The sequence below is a fragment of the Hypanus sabinus genome, unplaced genomic scaffold (assembly GCF_030144855.1).
Source record: "Hypanus sabinus isolate sHypSab1 unplaced genomic scaffold, sHypSab1.hap1 scaffold_917, whole genome shotgun sequence".
NCBI lineage: Eukaryota > Metazoa > Chordata > Chondrichthyes > Myliobatiformes > Dasyatidae > Hypanus > Hypanus sabinus.
Window position 1 is genome coordinate 116,541 of NW_026781770.1, and position 20,352 is coordinate 136,892.

The following is a 20,352-nucleotide window of genomic DNA, read 5'->3' on the forward strand; positions in this document are numbered from 1 at the left end:
GCATGATTCAGGGCTGTGCCTGAGGACTGGCATGATCAGGGCTGTGTCCATGGAGTGGCATGATCAGGGCTGTGCCCGTGGAGTGGCATGATCAGGGCTATGTCCGTGGAGTGGCATGATCAGGGCGGTATCCGTGGAGTGGCACGATCAGGGCTGTGCCCGTGGAGTGGCATGATCAGGACTGTGCCCGTGGAGTGGCATGATCAGAGCTGTGCCCCTGGAGTTGCATGATCAGGACTGTGCCCGAGGACTGGCATGATCAGGGCAGTGCCCGTGGAGAGGCATGATCAGGGCTGTTTCCGTGGAGTGGCATGATCAGGTCTGTGTCCGTGGAGTGGCATGATCAGTACTATGTCCGTTGAGAGGCATGATCAGGACTGTATCCATGGAGTGGCATGATCAGGACTGTGTCCGTGGAGTGGCATGATCAGGACTGTGTCCGTGGAGAGACATCATCAGGACTGTGCCCGTGGAGTGGCATGACCAGGACAGTGTCCGTGGAGTGGCATGACCAGGACAGTGCACGAGGAGTGGCATAATCAGGGCTGTGCCCGTGGAGTGGCATGATCAGGACTGTGTCCGGGGAGTGGCATGATGAGGACTGTGTCCGTGGAGTGGCATGATTCAGGGCTGTGTCCGGGGAGTGGCATGATCAGGACTGTCCGTGGAGTGGCATGATTCAGGGCTGTGTCCGGGGAGTGGCATGATGAGGACTGTGCCCGTGGAGTGGCATGATTCAGGGCTGTGCCTGAGGACTGGCATGATCAGGGCTGTGTCCATGGAGTGGCATGATCAGGGCTGTGCCCGTGGAGTGGCATGATCAGGGCTATGTCCGTGGAGTGGCATGATCAGGGCTGTATCCGTGGAGTGGCATGATCAGGGCTGTGTCAGTGGAGTGGCATGATCTGGGCTGTGCCCGTGGAGCGGCATGATTAGGGCTGAGTCCATGGAGAGGCATTATCAGGGCTGTGCCCGTGTAGTGGCATGATCAGGGCTGAGTCCGTGGGGTGGCATGATCAGGGCTGTTTCCATGGAGTGGCATGATCAGGACTGTGTCCGTGGAGTGGCATGATCAGGACTGTGCCCGTGGAGTGGCATGATCATGCTGTGCCCCTGGAGTGGCATGATCAGGACTGTGCCCGAGGACTGGCAAGATCAGAGCTGTGTCCGTGGAGTGGCATGATCAGGGCTGTGACCGAGGAGTGGCATGATCAGGCCTGTGTCCATGGAGTGGCACGATCAGGGCTCTGCCCAAGGAGTGGCATAATCAGGGCTGTGCCCGGGGAGTGGCATTATCAGTGCTGTGCCCGAGGAGTGGCATGATCAGGGCTGTGACCATGGAGTGGCATGATCAGGTCTGTGCCCGTGGTGTGGCATGATCAGGACTGTGCCCATGGAGTGGCATGATCTGGACTGCGTCCGAGGAGTGGCATGATCAGGTCTGTGCCCATGGAGTGGCATGATCAGGGATGTGCCCGAGGAGTGGCATGATCAGGACTGTTCTAACATGGTTGGCCACATCAATCATGAGACTGAATTCGCAGTGAAACACGCAGAGGATCGGAACCAGTAGATGGGGAACGGAGTGATAGGGCAGAGGATGGGGATTGGAGTGAGAGGGCAGAGGATGGGGATTGGAGTGAGAGGGCAAAAGATGGGGACCGGAGGGATAGGGCAGAGGATGGGGACTGGAGTGATATGGCAGAGGATGAGGAACGGAGTGATAGGGCTGAGATGAGGACTGGAGTGATACGGCAGAGGATGGGGTAAGTAGTGACAGGGCAGAGGATGAGGACCGGTGTGATAGGGTAGAGGATGAGGACCGGAGTGATCGGGTAGTGGATGAGGACCAGAGTGATAGGGCAGAGGATGGGGACCAGAGTGATTGGGTAGAGGATGAGGACCGTACTGATAGGGTAGAGGATGGGGACCGGAGTGATAGGGCAGAGGGGGGGGTGAAGGGAGTAATAGGGCAGAGGATGGGGACCGGAGTGATAGGGCAGAGGACGAGGTCCGGAGTGATAGGGCAGAGGATGTGGACCGGAGTGATCGGGCAGAGGATGGGGACCGGAGTGATCGGGCAGAGGATGGGGACCGGAGTGATAGGGCAGAGGATGAGGACCAGAGTGATAGGGCAGAGGATGAGGAACGGAGTGATTGGGCAGAGGATTGGGACCGGAGTGATAGGGCAGAGGATGGGGACCGGAGTGATAGGGCAGAGGATGAGGACCGGAGTGATAGGGCAGAGGATGAGGACCGGAGTGATAGGGCAGAGGATGAGGACCGGAGTGATAGGGCAGAGGATGGGGACCGGAGTGATAGGGCAGAGGATGAGGACCGGAGTGATAGGGCAGAGGATGGGGACCGGAGTGATAGGGCAGAAGATGAGGACCGGAGTGATAGGGCAGAGGATGAGGACTGGAGTGATAGGGCAGAGGATGAGGACCGGAGTGATAGGGCAGAGGATGGGGACCGGAGTGATAGGGTAGAGGATGAGGACCGGAGGGATAAGGCAGAGGATGGGGACAGAGTGATAGGGCAGAGGATGAGGACCGGAGTGATAGGGCAGAGGATGGGGACCGGAGTGATAGGGCAGAGGATGGGGACCGGAGTGATAGGGCAGAGGATGGGGACCGGAGTGATAGGGCAGAGGACGGGGACCGGAGAGATAAGGCAGAGGATGGGGACCGGAGTGATAGGGCAGAGGACGGGGATTGGAGTGATAGGGCAGAGGGCGGGGACCTGAGTGATAGGGCAGAGGACGGGGACCGGAGTGATAGGGCAGAGGATGGGGACCGGAGTGATAGGGCAGAGGGCGGGGACCTGAGTGATAGGGCAGAGGACGGGGACCGGAGTGATAGGGCAGAGGACGGGGATTGGAGTGATAGGGCAGAGGATGGGGACCGGAGTGATAGGGCAGAGGATTGGGAACGGAGTGATAGGGCAGAGGATGGGGACCGGAGTGAAAGGGCAGCGACAGGGACCGGAGTGATAGGGCAGAGGACGGGGACCGGAGAGATAGGGCAGAGGACGGGGATCGGAGTGATAGGGCACAGGATGAGGGATGGAGTGATAAGGCAGAGGATGGGGACCGGAGTGAAAGGGCAGAGGATGGGGACCGGAGTGAAAGGGCAGAGACAGGGACCGGAGTGATAGGGCAGAGGGCGGGGACCTGAGTGATAGGGCAGAGGACGGGGACCGGAGAGATAGGGCAGAGGATGGGGACCGGAGTGATAGGGCAGAGGATGAGGACCGGAGTGATAGGGCAGAGAACGAGGACCGGAGTGATAGGGCAGAGGATGGGGACCGGAGTGATAGGGCAGAGATAGGGACCGGAGTGATAGGGCAGAGGATGGGGACCGGAGTGATAGGGCAGAAGATGAGGTCCGGAGTGATAGGGCAGAGGATGGGGACCGGAGTGATAGGGCAGAGGATGAGGACCGGAGTGATAGGGCAGAGGATGGGGACCGGAGTGATAGGGCAGAGGATGAGGACCGGAGTGATAGGGCAGAGATAGGGACCGGAGTGATAGGGCAGAGGATGGGGACCGGAGTGATAGGGCAGAAGATGAGGTCCGGAGTGATAGGGCAGAGGATGGGGACAGGAGTGATAGGGCAGAGGATGAGGACATGAGTGATAGGGCTGAGGATGAGGACATGAGTGATAGGTCAGAGAACGGGGACCGGAGTGATGGGGCAGAGGACGAGAGCCGGAGGGATTGGACAGAGGATGAGGACCGGAGGGATAGGGCAGAGGATGGGGACCGGAGTGATAGGGCAGAGGATGGGGATCGGAGTGATAGGGCAGAGGATGTGGTCCGGAGTGATAGGGCAGAGGTTGGGGACCGGAGTGATAGGGCAGAGGATGAGGACCGGAGTGATAGGGCAGAGGATGAGGACCGGAGTGATAGGGCAGAGGATGAGGACCGGTGAGATAGGGCAGAGGATGCGAACCAGAGTGATAGGGCAGAGGATGAGGACCGGAGTGATAGAGCAGAGGAAGGGGACCGGAGTGATGGGGCAGAGGAAGGGGACCGGAGTGATAGGGCAGAGGAAGGGGACCAGAGTGATAGGGCAGAGGATGAGAACAACAGGGATAGGGCTGAGGAAGGGGACCGGAGTGATGGGGCAGAGGATGGAGACCAGAGTGATAGGGCAGAGGATGGGGACCGGAGTGATAAGGCAGAGGATGGGGACTGGAGTGATTGCGCAGAGGATGAGGACCGGAGTGATAGGGCAGAGGATGGGGACCGGAGTGACAGGGCAGAGGATGAGAACAACAGGGATAGGGCCGAGGAAGGGGACCGGAGTGATGGGGCAGAGGATGGAGACCAGAGTGATAGGGCAGAGGATGGGGACCGGAGTGATAGGGCAGAGGATGAGGACCGGAGTGATGGGGCAGAGGATGGGGACCGGAGTGATAGGGCAGAGGATGGGGACCGGAGTGATAGGGCAGAGGATGGGGACCAGAGTGATAGGGCAGAGGATGGGGACCGGAGTGATAGGGCAGAGGATGAGGACCGGAGTGATGGGGCAGAGGATGGGGACCGGAGTGATAGGGCAGAGGATGGGGACCGGAGTGATAGGGCAGAGGATGGGGACCAGAGTGATAGGGCAGAGGATGGGGACTGGAGTGATTGCGCAGAGGATGAGGACCGGAGTGATAGGGCAGAGGATGGGGACCGGAGTGACAGGGCAGAGGATGAGAACAACAGGGATAGGGCCGAGGAAGGGGACCGGAGTGATGGGGCAGAGGATGGAGACCAGAGTGATAGGGCAGAGGATGGGGACCGGAGTGATAGGGCAGAGGATGAGTACCGGAGTGATGGGGCAGAGGATGGGGACCGGAGTGATAGGGCAGAGGATGGGGACCGGAGTGATAGGGCAGAGGATGGGGACCAGAGTGATAGGGCAGAGGATGAGGACCGGAGTGATAGGGCAGAGGATGGGGACCGGAGTGATAGGGCAGAGGATGGGGAGCAGAGTGATAGGGCAGAGGATGAGGACCGGAGTGATAGGGCAGAGGATGGGGACCGGAGTGATGTGGCAGAGGATGAGGACCGGAGTGATAGGGCAGAGGATGGGGACCGGAGTGATGTGGCAGAGGATGAGGACCGGAGTGATAGGGCAGAGGATGGGGACCGGAGTGATAGGGCAGAGGAAGGGGATTGGAGTGATAGGGCAGAGGATGGGGACCAGAGTGATAGGGCAGAGGATGGGGACCGGAGTGATAGGGCAGAGGAAGGGGAATGGAGTGATAGGGCAGAGATGGGGACCGGAGTGATAGGGCAGAGGAAGGGGAATGGAGTGATAGGGCAGAGGATGGGGACCGGAGTGATAGGGCAGAGGAAGGGGAATGGAGTGATAGGGCAGAGATGGGGAATAGAGTGATAGGGCAGAGGATGGGGACCGGAGTGACAGGGCAGAGGATGAGAACAACAGGGATAGGGCCGAGGAAGGGGACCGGAGTGATGGGGCAGAGGATGGAGACCAGAGTGATAGGGCAGAGGATGGGGACCGGAGTGATAGGGCAGAGGATGAGTACCGGAGTGATGGGGCAGAGGATGGGGACCGGAGTGATAGGGCAGAGGATGGGGACCGGAGTGATAGGGCAGAGGATGGGGACCAGAGTGATAGGGCAGAGGATGAGGACCGGAGTGATAGGGCAGAGGATGGGGACCGGAGTGATAGGGCAGAGGATGGGGAGCAGAGTGATAGGGCAGAGGATGAGGACCGGAGTGATAGGGCAGAGGATGGGGACCGGAGTGATGTGGCAGAGGATGAGGACCGGAGTGATAGGGCAGAGGATGGGGACCGGAGTGATGTGGCAGAGGATGAGGACCGGAGTGATAGGGCAGAGGATGGGGACCGGAGTGATAGGGCAGAGGAAGGGGATTGGAGTGATAGGGCAGAGGATGGGGACCAGAGTGATAGGGCAGAGGATGGGGACCGGAGTGATAGGGCAGAGGAAGGGGAATGGAGTGATAGGGCAGAGATGGGGACCGGAGTGATAGGGCAGAGGAAGGGGAATGGAGTGATAGGGCAGAGGATGGGGACCGGAGTGATAGGGCAGAGGAAGGGGAATGGAGTGATAGGGCAGAGATGGGGACCGGAGTGATAGGGCAGAGGATGGGGACCGGAGTGATAGGGCAGAGGATGGGGACCGGAGTGATAGGGCAGAGGATGGGAATGGAGTGATAGGGCAGAGGATGAGGACCGGAGTGATAAGGCAGAGGAAGAGGACCGGAGTGATAGGGCAGAGGATGGGGACTGGAGTGATAAGGCAGAGGAAGAGGACCGGAGTGATAGGGCAGAGGATGAGGAGCCGAGTGATAGGGCAGAGGATGAGGAACGGAGTGATAGGGCAGAGGATGAGGACCAGAGTGATAGAGCAGAGATGGGGAACGGAGTGATAGGGCAGAGGATGGGGACCGGAGTAATAGGGCAGAGGATGAGGAGCGGAGTGATAGGGCAGAGGATGAGGACCGGAGTGATGTGGCAGAGATAGGGAATGGAGTGATAGGGCTAGGATGGGGACCGGAGTGATAGGGCTGAGGATGCGAACCAGAGTGATAGGGCAGAGGATGGGGACCGGAGTGATAGGGCAGAGGATGGGGACCGGATGATAGGGCAGAGGACGGGGACCGGAGTGATGTGGCAGAGGATGAGGACCGGAGTGATAGGGCAGAGGATGGGGACCGGAGTGATCGGGCAGAGGATGGGGATCGGAGTGATAGGGCAGAGGACGGGGACCGGAGTGACAGGGCAGAGGATGGGGATCGGAGTGATAGGGCAGAGGAAGGGGACAGGAGTGATAGGGCAGAGGATGAGGACCGGAGTGACAGGGCAGAGGATGGGGATCGGAGTGATAGGGCAGAGGAAGGGGACCGGAGTGATAGGGCAGAGGAAGGGGACCGGAGTGATAGGGCAGAGGAAGGGGACCGGAGTGATAGGGCAGAGGACGGGGACCGGAGTGACAGGGCAGAGGATGGGGACCGGAGTGACAGGGCAGAGGAAGGGGACCGGAGTGATAGGGCAGAGGAAGGGGACCGGAGTGATAGGGCAGAGGACGAGGACCGGAGTGATAGGGCAGAGGAAGGGGACCGGAGTGATAGGGCAGAGGACGAGGACCGGAGTGATAGGGCAGAGGATGGGGACCGGAGTGATAGGGCAGAGGATGGGCACCGGAGTGATAGGACAGAGGATGGGGACCGGAGTGATAGGGCAGAGGATGAGGACCGGAGTGATAGGGCAGAGGATGGGGACCGGAGTGATAGGGCAGAGGATGGGGACCGGAGTGATAGGGCAGAGGATGAGGACTGGAGTGATAGGGCAGAGGATGGGGACCGGAGTGATAGGGCAGAGGATGGGGACCGGAGTGATAGGGCAGAGGATGGGGACCGGAGTGATAGGGCAGATGGGGACCGGAGTGATAGGGCAGAGGAAGGGGAACGGAATGATAGGGCAGAGGATGGGGACCGGAGTGATAGGGCAGAGGATGAGGACTGGAGTGATAGGGCAGAGGATGAGGACTGGAGTGATAGGGCAGAGGATGGGGACCGGAGTGATAGGGCAGAGGATGGGGACCGGAGTGATAGGGCAGAGGATGAGGACTGGAGTGATAGGGCAGAGGATGGGGACCGGAGTGATAGGGCAGAGGATGGGGACCGGAGTGATAGGGCAGAGGATGGGGACCGGAGTGATAGGGCAGAGGATGAGGACCGGAGTGATAGGTCAGATGGGGACCGGAGTGATAGGGCAGAGGAAGGGGAACGGAATGATAGGGCAGAGGATTGGGACCGGAGTGATAGGGCAGAGATGGGGAACGGAGTGATAGGGCAGAGGATGGGGACCGGAGTGATAGGGCAGAGGATGAGGAACGGAGTGATAGGGCAGAGGATGGGGACTGGAGTGATAGGGCAGAGGAAGGGGAACGGAATGATAGGGCAGAGGATTGGGACCGGAGTGATAGGGCAGAGGATGGGGACCGGAGTGATGTGGCAGAGAATGAGGACCGGAGTGATAGGGCAGAGGATGAGGAACGGTGTGATAGGGCAGAGGATGGGGACCGGAGTGATAGGGCAGAGGAAGGGGAATGGAGTGATAGGGCAGAGGATTGGGACCGGAGTGATAGGGCAGAGATGGGGAACGGAGTGATAGGGCAGAGGATGGGGACCGGAGTGATAGGGCAGAGGATGAGGAGCCGAGTGATAGGGCAGAGGATGAGGAACGGTGTGATAGGGCAGAGGAAGGGGACCGGAGTGATAGGGCAGAGGAAGGGGAATGGAGTGATTGGGCAGAGATGGGGAACGGAGTGATAGGGCAGAGGATGGGGACCGGAGTGATAGGGCAGAGGATGGGGACCGGAGTGATAGGGCAGAGGATGAGGAGCCGAGTGATAGGGCAGAGGATGAGGAACGGTGTGATAGGGCAGAGGATGGGGACCGGAGTGATAGGGCAGAGGATGAGGTCCGGAGTGATAGGGCAGAGGATGGGGACTGGAGTGATGGGGCAGAGGATGGGGACCGGAGTGATAGGGCAGAGGATGGGGACTGGAGTGATGGGGCAGAGGATGGGGACCGGAGTGATAGGGCAGAGGATGGGGACCGGAGGGATAGGGCAGAGGATGGGGATCGGTGTGATAGGGCAGAGGATGAGGACCGGAGTGATAGGGCAGAGGATGAGGAGCCGAGTGATAGGGCAGAGGATGGGGAACGGAGTGATAGGGCAGAGGATGGGGACCGGAGTAATAGGGCAGAGGATGAGGAGCGGAGTGATAGGGCAGAGGATGAGGACCGGAGTGATAGGGCAGAGGATGGGGACCGGAGTAATAGGGCAGAGGATGAGGACCGGAGTGATAGGGCAGAGGATGGGGAACGGAGTGATAGGGCAGAGGATGGGGACCGGAGTAATAGGGCAGAGGATGAGGACCGGAGTGATAGGGCAGAGGATGGGGACCGGAGTGATAGGGCAGAGGATGGAGACCGGAGTGATGGGGCAGAGGATGGGGACCGGAGTGATAGGGCAGAGGATGGGGACCGGAGTGATGTGGCAGAGGATTGGGACCGGAGTGATAGGGCAGAGGATGGGGACCGGAGTGATGTGGCAGAGGATGGGGACCGGAGTGATAGGGCAGAGGATGGAGACCGGAGTGATGGGGCAGAGGATGGGGACCGGAGTGATGGGGCAGAGGATGTGGACCGGAGTGATGGGGCAGAGGAAGGGGACCGGAGTGATGGGGCAGAGGATGGAGACCGGAGTGATAGGGCAGAGGATGGGGACCGGAGAGATAAGGCAGAGGATGGGGACCGGAGTGATAGGGCAGAGGATGAGGACCGGAGTGATGTGGCAGAGGATGAGGACCGGAGTGATAGGGCAGCGATGGGCACCGGAGTGATAGGGCAGGGGATGGGAAAGGAGTGATAGGGCAGAAGATGGGGACCGGAGTGAAAGGGCAGAGGATGCGGACCGGAGTGATAGGGCAGAGGACGGGGACCGGAGTGATAGGGCAGAGGATGGGGACCGGTGCGATAGGGCAGAGGATGGGGACTGGACTGATTGGGCAGAGGATGGGGACCGGATTTTTGGGGCAGAGTACAAGGAAAGGAGTAATACGGCAGTGGATGCGTACTGGAGTGATAGAGCAGAGGATGAGGAAAGGAGTGATAGGGCATAGGATGAGGACCGGAGTGATAGGGCATAGGATGAGGACCAGAGTGATAGGGCAGAGGAAGGGGACCGGAGTGATAGGGCAGAGGAAGGGGACCGGAGTGATAGGGCAGAGGATGGGGACCGGAGTGATAGGGCAGAGGATGAGGACATGAGTGATAGGGCAGAGGACGGGGACCGGAGCGATAGGGCAGAGGATGAGTACCAGAGTGATAGGGCAGAGGATGGGGACCGGAGTGATAGGGCAGAGGATGGGGACCGGAGCGATAGGGCAGAGGATGCGAACCAGAGTGATAGGGCAGAGGATGAGGACCGGAGTGATAGAGCAGAGGAAGGGGACCGGAGTGATGGGGCAGAGGAAGGGGACCGGAGTGATAGGGCAGAGGAAGGGGACCAGAGTGATAGGGCAGAGGATGAGAACAACAGGGATAGGGCTGAGGAAGGGGACCGGAGTGATGGGGCAGAGGATGGAGACCAGAGTGATAGGGCAGAGGATGGGGACCGGAGTGATAAGGCAGAGGATGGGGACTGGAGTGATTGCGCAGAGGATGAGGACCGGAGTGATAGGGCAGAGGATGGGGACCGGAGTGACAGGGCAGAGGATGAGAACAACAGGGATAGGGCCGAGGAAGGGGACCGGAGTGATGGGGCAGAGGATGGAGACCAGAGTGATAGGGCAGAGGATGGGGACCGGAGTGATAAGGCAGAGGATGAGGACCGGAGTGATGGGGCAGAGGATGGGGACCGGAGTGATAGGGCAGAGGATTGGGACCGGAGTGATAGGGCAGAGGATGGGGACCAGAGTGATAGGGCAGAGGATGGGGACCGGAGTGATAGGGCAGAGGATGAGGACCGGAGTGATGGGGCAGAGGATGGGGACCGGAGTGATAGGGCAGAGGATGGGGACCGGAGTGATAGGGCAGAGGATGGGGACCAGAGTGATAGGGCAGAGGATGGGGACTGGAGTGATTGCGCAGAGGATGAGGACCGGAGTGATAGGGCAGAGGATGGGGACCGGAGTGACAGGGCAGAGGATGAGAACAACAGGGATAGGGCCGAGGAAGGGGACCGGAGTGATGGGGCAGAGGATGGAGACCAGAGTGATAGGGCAGAGGATGGGGACCGGAGTGATAGGGCAGAGGATGAGTACCGGAGTGATGGGGCAGAGGATGGGGACCGGAGTGATAGGGCAGAGGATGGGGACCGGAGTGATAGGGCAGAGGATGGGGACCAGAGTGATAGGGCAGAGGATGAGGACCGGAGTGATAGGGCAGAGGATGGGGACCGGAGTGATAGGGCAGAGGATGGGGAGCAGAGTGATAGGGCAGAGGATGAGGACCGGAGTGATAGGGCAGAGGATGAGGAGCCGAGTGATAGGGCAGAGGATGAGGAACGGTGTGATAGGGCAGAGGAAGGGGACCGGAGTGATAGGGCAGAGGAAGGGGAATGGAGTGATAGGGCAGAGATGGGGAACGGAGTGATAGGGCAGAGGATGGGGACCGGAGTGATAGGGCAGAGGATGGGGACCGGAGTGATAGGGCAGAGGATGAGGAGCCGAGTGATAGGGCAGAGGATGAGGAACGGTGTGATAGGGCAGAGGATGGGGACCGGAGTGATAGGGCAGAGGATGAGGTCCGGAGTGATAGGGCAGAGGATGGGGACTGGAGTGATGGGGCAGAGGATGGGGACCGGAGTGATAGGGCAGAGGATGGGGACTGGAGTGATGGGGCAGAGGATGGGGACCGGAGTGATAGGGCAGAGGATGGGGACCGGAGGGATAGGGCAGAGGATGGGGATCGGTGTGATAGGGCAGAGGATGAGGACCGGAGTGATAGGGCAGAGGATGAGGAGCCGAGTGATAGGGCAGAGGATGGGGAACGGAGTGATAGGGCAGAGGATGGGGACCGGAGTAATAGGGCAGAGGATGAGGAGCGGAGTGATAGGGCAGAGGATGAGGACCGGAGTGATAGGGCAGAGGATGGGGACCGGAGTAATAGGGCAGAGGATGAGGACCGGAGTGATAGGGCAGAGGATGGGGAACGGAGTGATAGGGCAGAGGATGGGGACCGGAGTAATAGGGCAGAGGATGAGGACCGGAGTGATAGGGCAGAGGATGGGGACCGGAGTGATAGGGCAGAGGATGGAGACCGGAGTGATGGGGCAGAGGATGGGGACCGGAGTGATAGGGCAGAGGATGGGGACCGGAGTGATGTGGCAGAGGATTGGGACCGGAGTGATAGGGCAGAGGATGGGGACCGGAGTGATGTGGCAGAGGATGGGGACCGGAGTGATAGGGCAGAGGATGGAGACCGGACTGATGGGGCAGAGGATGGGGACCGGAGTGATGGGGCAGAGGATGTGGACCGGAGTGATGGGGCAGAGGAAGGGGACCGGAGTGATGGGGCAGAGGATGGAGACCGGAGTGATAGGGCAGAGGATGGGGACCGGAGAGATAAGGCAGAGGATGGGGACCGGAGTGATAGGGCAGAGGATGAGGACCGGAGTGATGTGGCAGAGGATGAGGACCGGAGTGATAGGGCAGCGATGGGCACCGGAGTGATAGGGCAGGGGATGGGAAAGGAGTGATAGGGCAGAAGATGGGGACCGGAGTGAAAGGGCAGAGGATGCGGACCGGAGTGATAGGGCAGAGGACGGGGACCGGAGTGATAGGGCAGAGGATGGGGACCGGTGCGATAGGGCAGAGGATGGGGACTGGACTGATTGGGCAGAGGATGGGGACCGGATTTTTGGGGCAGAGTACAAGGAAAGGAGTAATACGGCAGTGGATGCGTACTGGAGTGATAGAGCAGAGGATGAGGAAAGGAGTGATAGGGCATAGGATGAGGACCGGAGTGATAGGGCATAGGATGAGGACCAGAGTGATAGGGCAGAGGAAGGGGACCGGAGTGATAGGGCAGAGGAAGGGGACCGGAGTGATAGGGCAGTGGATGAGAACAAGATTGATAGAGCAGAGGATGAGAACAAGAGTGATAGTGCAGAGGATGGGGATCGGTGTGATAGGGCAGAGGATGGGGACCGGAGTGATAGGGCAGAGGATGGGGACCGGAGTGATAGGGCAGAGGATGAGGACATGAGTGATAGGGCAGAGGACGGGGACCGGAGCGATAGGGCAGAGGATGAGTACCAGAGTGATAGGGCAGAGGATGGGGACCGGAGTGATAGGGCAGAGGATGGGGACCGGAGCGATAGGGCAGAGGATGCGAACCAGAGTGATAGGGCAGAGGATGAGGACCGGAGTGATAGAGCAGAGGAAGGGGACCGGAGTGATGGGGCAGAGGAAGGGGACCGGAGTGATAGGGCAGAGGAAGGGGACCAGAGTGATAGGGCAGAGGATGAGAACAACAGGGATAGGGCTGAGGAAGGGGACCGGAGTGATGGGGCAGAGGATGGAGACCAGAGTGATAGGGCAGAGGATGGGGACCGGAGTGATAAGGCAGAGGATGGGGACTGGAGTGATTGCGCAGAGGATGAGGACCGGAGTGATAGGGCAGAGGATGGGGACCGGAGTGACAGGGCAGAGGATGAGAACAACAGGGATAGGGCCGAGGAAGGGGACCGGAGTGATGGGGCAGAGGATGGAGACCAGAGTGATAGGGCAGAGGATGGGGACCGGAGTGATAGGGCAGAGGATGGGGACCGGAGTGATAGGGCAGAGGATGAGGAGCCGAGTGATAGGGCAGAGGATGGGGACCGGAGTGATAGGGCAGAGGATGAGGACCGGAGTGATGGGGCAGAGGATGGGGACCGGAGTGATAGGGCAGAGGATGGGGACCGGAGTGATAGGGCAGAGGATGGGGACCAGAGTGATAGGGCAGAGGATGGGGACTGGAGTGATTGCGCAGAGGATGAGGACCGGAGTGATAGGGCAGAGGATGGGGACCGGAGTGACAGGGCAGAGGATGAGAACAACAGGGATAGGGCCGAGGAAGGGGACCAGAGTGATGGGGCAGAGGATGGAGACCAGAGTGATAGGGCAGAGGATGGGGACCGGAGTGATAGGGCAGAGGATGAGTACCGGAGTGATGGGGCAGAGGATGGGGACCGGAGTGATAGGGCAGAGGATGGGGACCGGAGTGATAGGGCAGAGGATGGGGACCAGAGTGATAGGGCAGAGGATGAGGACCGGAGTGATAGGGCAGAGGATGGGGACCGGAGTGATAGGGCAGAGGATGGGGAGCAGAGTGATAGGGCAGAGGATGAGGACCGGAGTGATAGGGCAGAGGATGAGGAGCCGAGTGATAGGGCAGAGGATGAGGAACGGTGTGATAGGGCAGAGGAAGGGGACCGGAGTGATAGGGCAGAGGAAGGGGAATGGAGTGATAGGGCAGAGATGGGGAACGGAGTGATAGGGCAGAGGATGGGGACCGGAGTGATAGGGCAGAGGATGGGGACCGGAGTGATAGGGCAGAGGATGAGGAGCCGAGTGATAGGGCAGAGGATGAGGAACGGTGTGATAGGGCAGAGGATGGGGACCGGAGTGATAGGGCAGAGGATGAGGTCCGGAGTGATAGGGCAGAGGATGGGGACTGGAGTGATGGGGCAGAGGATGGGGACCGGAGTGATAGGGCAGAGGATGGGGACTGGAGTGATGGGGCAGAGGATGGGGACCGGAGTGATAGGGCAGAGGATGGGGACCGGAGGGATAGGGCAGAGGATGGGGATCGGTGTGATAGGGCAGAGGATGAGGACCGGAGTGATAGGGCAGAGGATGAGGAGCCGAGTGATAGGGCAGAGGATGGGGAACGGAGTGATAGGGCAGAGGATGGGGACCGGAGTAATAGGGCAGAGGATGAGGAGCGGAGTGATAGGGCAGAGGATGAGGACCGGAGTGATAGGGCAGAGGATGGGGACCGGAGTAATAGGGCAGAGGATGAGGACCGGAGTGATAGGGCAGAGGATGGGGAACGGAGTGATAGGGCAGAGGATGGGGACCGGAGTAATAGGGCAGAGGATGAGGACCGGAGTGATAGGGCAGAGGATGGGGACCGGAGTGATAGGGCAGAGGATGGAGACCGGAGTGATAGGGCAGAGGATGGGGACTGGAGTGATAGGGCAGAGGATGGGGACCGGAGTGATAGGGCAGAGGATGAGGACCGGAGTGATGGGGCAGAGGATGGGGACCGGAGTGATAGGGCAGAGGATGGGGACCGGAGTGATGTGGCAGAGGATTGGGACCGGAGTGATAGGGCAGAGGATGGGGACCGGAGTGATGTGGCAGAGGATGGGGACCGGAGTGATAGGGCAGAGGATGGAGACCGGAGTGATGGGGCAGAGGATGGGGACCGGAGTGATGGGGCAGAGGATGTGGACCGGAGTGATGGGGCAGAGGAAGGGGACCGGAGTGATGGGGCAGAGGATGGAGACCGGAGTGATAGGGCAGAGGATGGGGACCGGAGAGATAAGGCAGAGGATGGGGACCGGAGTGATAGGGCAGAGGATGAGGACCGGAGTGATGTGGCAGAGGATGAGGACCGGAGTGATAGGGCAGCGATGGGCACCGGAGTGATAGGGCAGGGGATGGGAAAGGAGTGATAGGGCAGAAGATGGGGACCGGAGTGAAAGGGCAGAGGATGCGGACCGGAGTGATAGGGCAGAGGACGGGGACCGGAGTGATAGGGCAGAGGATGGGGACCGGTGCGATAGGGCAGAGGATGGGGACTGGACTGATTGGGCAGAGGATGGGGACCGGATTTTTGGGGCAGAGTACAAGGAAAGGAGTAATACGGCAGTGGATGCGTACTGGAGTGATAGAGCAGAGGATGAGGAAAGGAGTGATAGGGCATAGGATGAGGACCGGAGTGATAGGGCATAGGATGAGGACCAGAGTGATAGGGCAGAGGAAGGGGACCGGAGTGATAGGGCAGAGGAAGGGGACCGGAGTGATAGGGCAGTGGATGAGAACAAGATTGATAGAGCAGAGGATGAGAACAAGAGTGATAGTGCAGAGGATGGGGATCGGTGTGATAGGGCAGAGGATGGGGACCGGAGTGATAGGGCAGAGGATGGGGACCGGAGTGATAGGGCAGAGGATGAGGACATGAGTGATAGGGCAGAGGACGGGGACCGGAGCGATAGGGCAGAGGATGAGTACCAGAGTGATAGGGCAGAGGATGGGGACCGGAGTGATAGGGCAGAGGATGGGGACCGGAGCGATAGGGCAGAGGATGCGAACCAGAGTGATAGGGCAGAGGATGAGGACCGGAGTGATAGAGCAGAGGAAGGGGACCGGAGTGATGGGGCAGAGGAAGGGGACCGGAGTGATAGGGCAGAGGAAGGGGACCAGAGTGATAGGGCAGAGGATGAGAACAACAGGGATAGGGCTGAGGAAGGGGACCGGAGTGATGGGGCAGAGGATGGAGACCAGAGTGATAGGGCAGAGGATGGGGACCGGAGTGATAAGGCAGAGGATGGGGACTGGAGTGATTGCGCAGAGGATGAGGACCGGAGTGATAGGGCAGAGGATGGGGACCGGAGTGACAGGGCAGAGGATGAGAACAACAGGGATAGGGCCGAGGAAGGGGACCGGAGTGATGGGGCAGAGGATGGAGACCAGAGTGATAGGGCAGAGGATGGGGACCGGAGTGATAGGGCAGAGGATGAGGACCGGAGTGATGGGGCAGAGGATGGGGACCGGAGTGATAGGGCAGAGGATGGGGACCGGAGTGATAGGGCAGAGGATGGGGACCAGAGTGATAGGGCAGAGGATGGGGACCGGAGTGATAGGGCAGAGGATGAGGACCGGAGTGATGGGGCAGAGGATGGGGACCGGAGTGATAGGGCAGAGGATGGGGACCGGAGTGATAGGGCAGAGGATGGGGACCAGAGTGATAGGGCAGAGGATGGGGACTGGAGTGATTGCGCAGAGGATGAGGACCGGAGTGATAGGGCAGAGGATGGGGACCGGAGTGACAGGGCAGAGGATGAGAACAACAGGGATAGGGCCGAGGAAGGGGACCGGAGTGATGGGGCAGAGGATGGAGACCAGAGTGATAGGGCAGAGGATGGGGACCGGAGTGATAGGGCAGAGGATGAGTACCGGAGTGATGGGGCAGAGGATGGGGACCGGAGTGATAGGGCAGAGGATGGGGACCGGAGTGATAGGGCAGAGGATGGGGACCAGAGTGATAGGGCAGAGGATGAGGACCGGAGTGATAGGGCAGAGGATGGGGACCGGAGTGATAGGGCAGAGGATGGGGAGCAGAGTGATAGGGCAGAGGATGAGGACCGGAGTGATAGGGCAGAGGATGGGGACCGGAGTGATGTGGCAGAGGATGAGGACCGGAGTGATAGGGCAGAGGATGGGGACCGGAGTGATGTGGCAGAGGATGAGGACCGGAGTGATAGGGCAGAGGATGGGGACCGGAGTGATAGGGCAGAGGAAGGGGATTGGAGTGATAGGGCAGAGGATGGGGACCAGAGTGATAGGGCAGAGGATGGGGACCGGAGTGATAGGGCAGAGGAAGGGGAATGGAGTGATAGGGCAGAGATGGGGACCGGAGTGATAGGGCAGAGGAAGGGGAATGGAGTGATAGGGCAGAGGATGGGGACCGGAGTGATAGGGCAGAGGAAGGGGAATGGAGTGATAGGGCAGAGATGGGGACCGGAGTGATAGGGCAGAGGATGTGGACCGGAGTGACAGGGCAGAGGATGAGAACAACAGGGATAGGGCCGAGGAAGGGGACCGGAGTGATGGGGCAGAGGATGGAGACCAGAGTGATAGGGCAGAGGATGAGGACATGAGTGATAGGGCAGAGGACGGGGACCGGAGCGATAGGGCAGAGGATGAGTACCAGAGTGATAGGGCAGAGGATGGGGACCGGAGTGATAGGGCAGAGGATGGGGACCGGAGCGATAGGGCAGAGGATGCGAACCAGAGTGATAGGGCAGAGGATGAGGACCGGAGTGATAGAGCAGAGGAAGGGGACCGGAGTGATGGGGCAGAGGAAGGGGACCGGAGTGATAGGGCAGAGGAAGGGGACCAGAGTGATAGGGCAGAGGATGAGAACAACAGGGATAGGGCTGAGGAAGGGGACCGGAGTGATGGGGCAGAGGATGGAGACCAGAGTGATAGGGCAGAGGATGGGGACCGGAGTGATAAGGCAGAGGATGGGGACTGGAGTGATTGCGCAGAGGATGAGGACCGGAGTGATAGGGCAGAGGATGGGGACCGGAGTGACAGGGCAGAGGATGAGAACAACAGGGATAGGGCCGAGGAAGGGGACCGGAGTGATGGGGCAGAGGATGGAGACCAGAGTGATAGGGCAGAGGATGGGGACCGGAGTGATAGGGCAGAGGATGGGGACCGGAGTGATAGGGCAGAGGATGAGGAGCCGAGTGATAGGGCAGAGGATGGGGACCGGAGTGATAGGGCAGAGGATGAGGACCGGAGTGATGGGGCAGAGGATGGGGACCGGAGTGATAGGGCAGAGGATGGGGACCGGAGTGATAGGGCAGAGGATGGGGACCAGAGTGATAGGGCAGAGGATGGGGACTGGAGTGATTGCGCAGAGGATGAGGACCGGAGTGATAGGGCAGAGGATGGGGACCGGAGTGACAGGGCAGAGGATGAGAACAACAGGGATAGGGCCGAGGAAGGGGACCGGAGTGATGGGGCAGAGGATGGAGACCAGAGTGATAGGGCAGAGGATGGGGACCGGAGTGATAGGGCAGAGGATGAGTACCGGAGTGATGGGGCAGAGGATGGGGACCGGAGTGATAGGGCAGAGGATGGGGACCGGAGTGATAGGGCAGAGGATGGGGACCAGAGTGATAGGGCAGAGGATGAGGACCGGAGTGATAGGGCAGAGGATGGGGACCGGAGTGATAGGGCAGAGGATGGGGAGCAGAGTGATAGGGCAGAGGATGAGGACCGGAGTGATAGGGCAGAGGATGAGGAGCCGAGTGATAGGGCAGAGGATGAGGAACGGTGTGATAGGGCAGAGGAAGGGGACCGGAGTGATAGGGCAGAGGAAGGGGAATGGAGTGATAGGGCAGAGATGGGGAACGGAGTGATAGGGCAGAGGATGGGGACCGGAGTGATAGGGCAGAGGATGGGGACCGGAGTGATAGGGCAGAGGATGAGGAGCCGAGTGATAGGGCAGAGGATGAGGAACGGTGTGATAGGGCAGAGGATGGGGACCGGAGTGATAGGGCAGAGGATGAGGTCCGGAGTGATAGGGCAGAGGATGGGGACTGGAGTGATGGGGCAGAGGATGGGGACCGGAGTGATAGGGCAGAGGATGGGGACTGGAGTGATGGGGCAGAGGATGGGGACCGGAGTGATAGGGCAGAGGATGGGGACCGGAGGGATAGGGCAGAGGATGGGGATCGGTGTGATAGGGCAGAGGATGAGGACCGGAGTGATAGGGCAGAGGATGAGGAGCCGAGTGATAGGGCAGAGGATGGGGAACGGAGTGATAGGGCAGAGGATGGGGACCGGAGTAATAGGGCAGAGGATGAGGAGCGGAGTGATAGGGCAGAGGATGAGGACCGGAGTGATAGGGCAGAGGATGGGGACCGGAGTAATAGGGCAGAGGATGAGGACCGGAGTGATAGGGCAGAGGATGGGGAACGGAGTGATAGGGCAGAGGATGGGGACCGGAGTAATAGGGCAGAGGATGAGGACCGGAGTGATAGGGCAGAGGATGGGGACCGGAGTGATAGGGCAGAGGATGGAGACCGGAGTGATAGGGCAGAGGATGGGGACTGGAGTGATAGGGCAGAGGATGGGGACCGGAGTGATAGGGCAGAGGATGAGGACCGGAGTGATGGGGCAGAGGATGGGGACCGGAGTGATAGGGCAGAGGATGGGGACCGGAGTGATGTGGCAGAGGATTGGGACCGGAGTGATAGGGCAGAGGATGGGGACCGGAGTGATGTGGCAGAGGATGGGGACCGGAGTGATAGGGCAGAGGATGGAGACCGGAGTGATGGGGCAGAGGATGGGGACCGGAGTGATGGGGCAGAGGATGTGGACCGGAGTGATGGGGCAGAGGAAGGGGACCGGAGTGATGGGGCAGAGGATGGAGACCGGAGTGATAGGGCAGAGGATGGGGACCGGAGAGATAAGGCAGAGGATGGGGACCGGAGTGATAGGGCAGAGGATGAGGACCGGAGTGATGTGGCAGAGGATGAGGACCGGAGTGATAGGGCAGCGATGGGCACCGGAGTGATAGGGCAGGGGATGGGAAAGGAGTGATAGGGCAGAAGATGGGGACCGGAGTGAAAGGGCAGAGGATGCGGACCGGAGTGATAGGGCAGAGGACGGGGACCGGAGTGATAGGGCAGAGGATGGGGACCGGTGCGATAGGGCAGAGGATGGGGACTGGACTGATTGGGCAGAGGATGGGGACCGGATTTTTGGGGCAGAGTACAAGGAAAGGAGTAATACGGCAGTGGATGCGTACTGGAGTGATAGAGCAGAGGATGAGGAAAGGAGTGATAGGGCATAGGATGAGGACCGGAGTGATAGGGCATAGGATGAGGACCAGAGTGATAGGGCAGAGGAAGGGGACCGGAGTGATAGGGCAGAGGAAGGGGACCGGAGTGATAGGGCAGTGGATGAGAACAAGATTGATAGAGCAGAGGATGAGAACAAGAGTGATAGTGCAGAGGATGGGGATCGGTGTGATAGGGCAGAGGATGGGGACCGGAGTGATAGGGC

General features: G+C 60.1%; 1 protein-coding gene across 1 annotated transcript in view; it reads left to right on the top strand.

Moving 5' to 3' along the window:
• The window catches only part of LOC132390472 (glutathione hydrolase light chain 1-like), a 122,232-nt gene that overhangs the window by 90,261 nt on the left and 11,619 nt on the right, over positions 1-20,352 (top strand). The window lies entirely within an intron of this gene.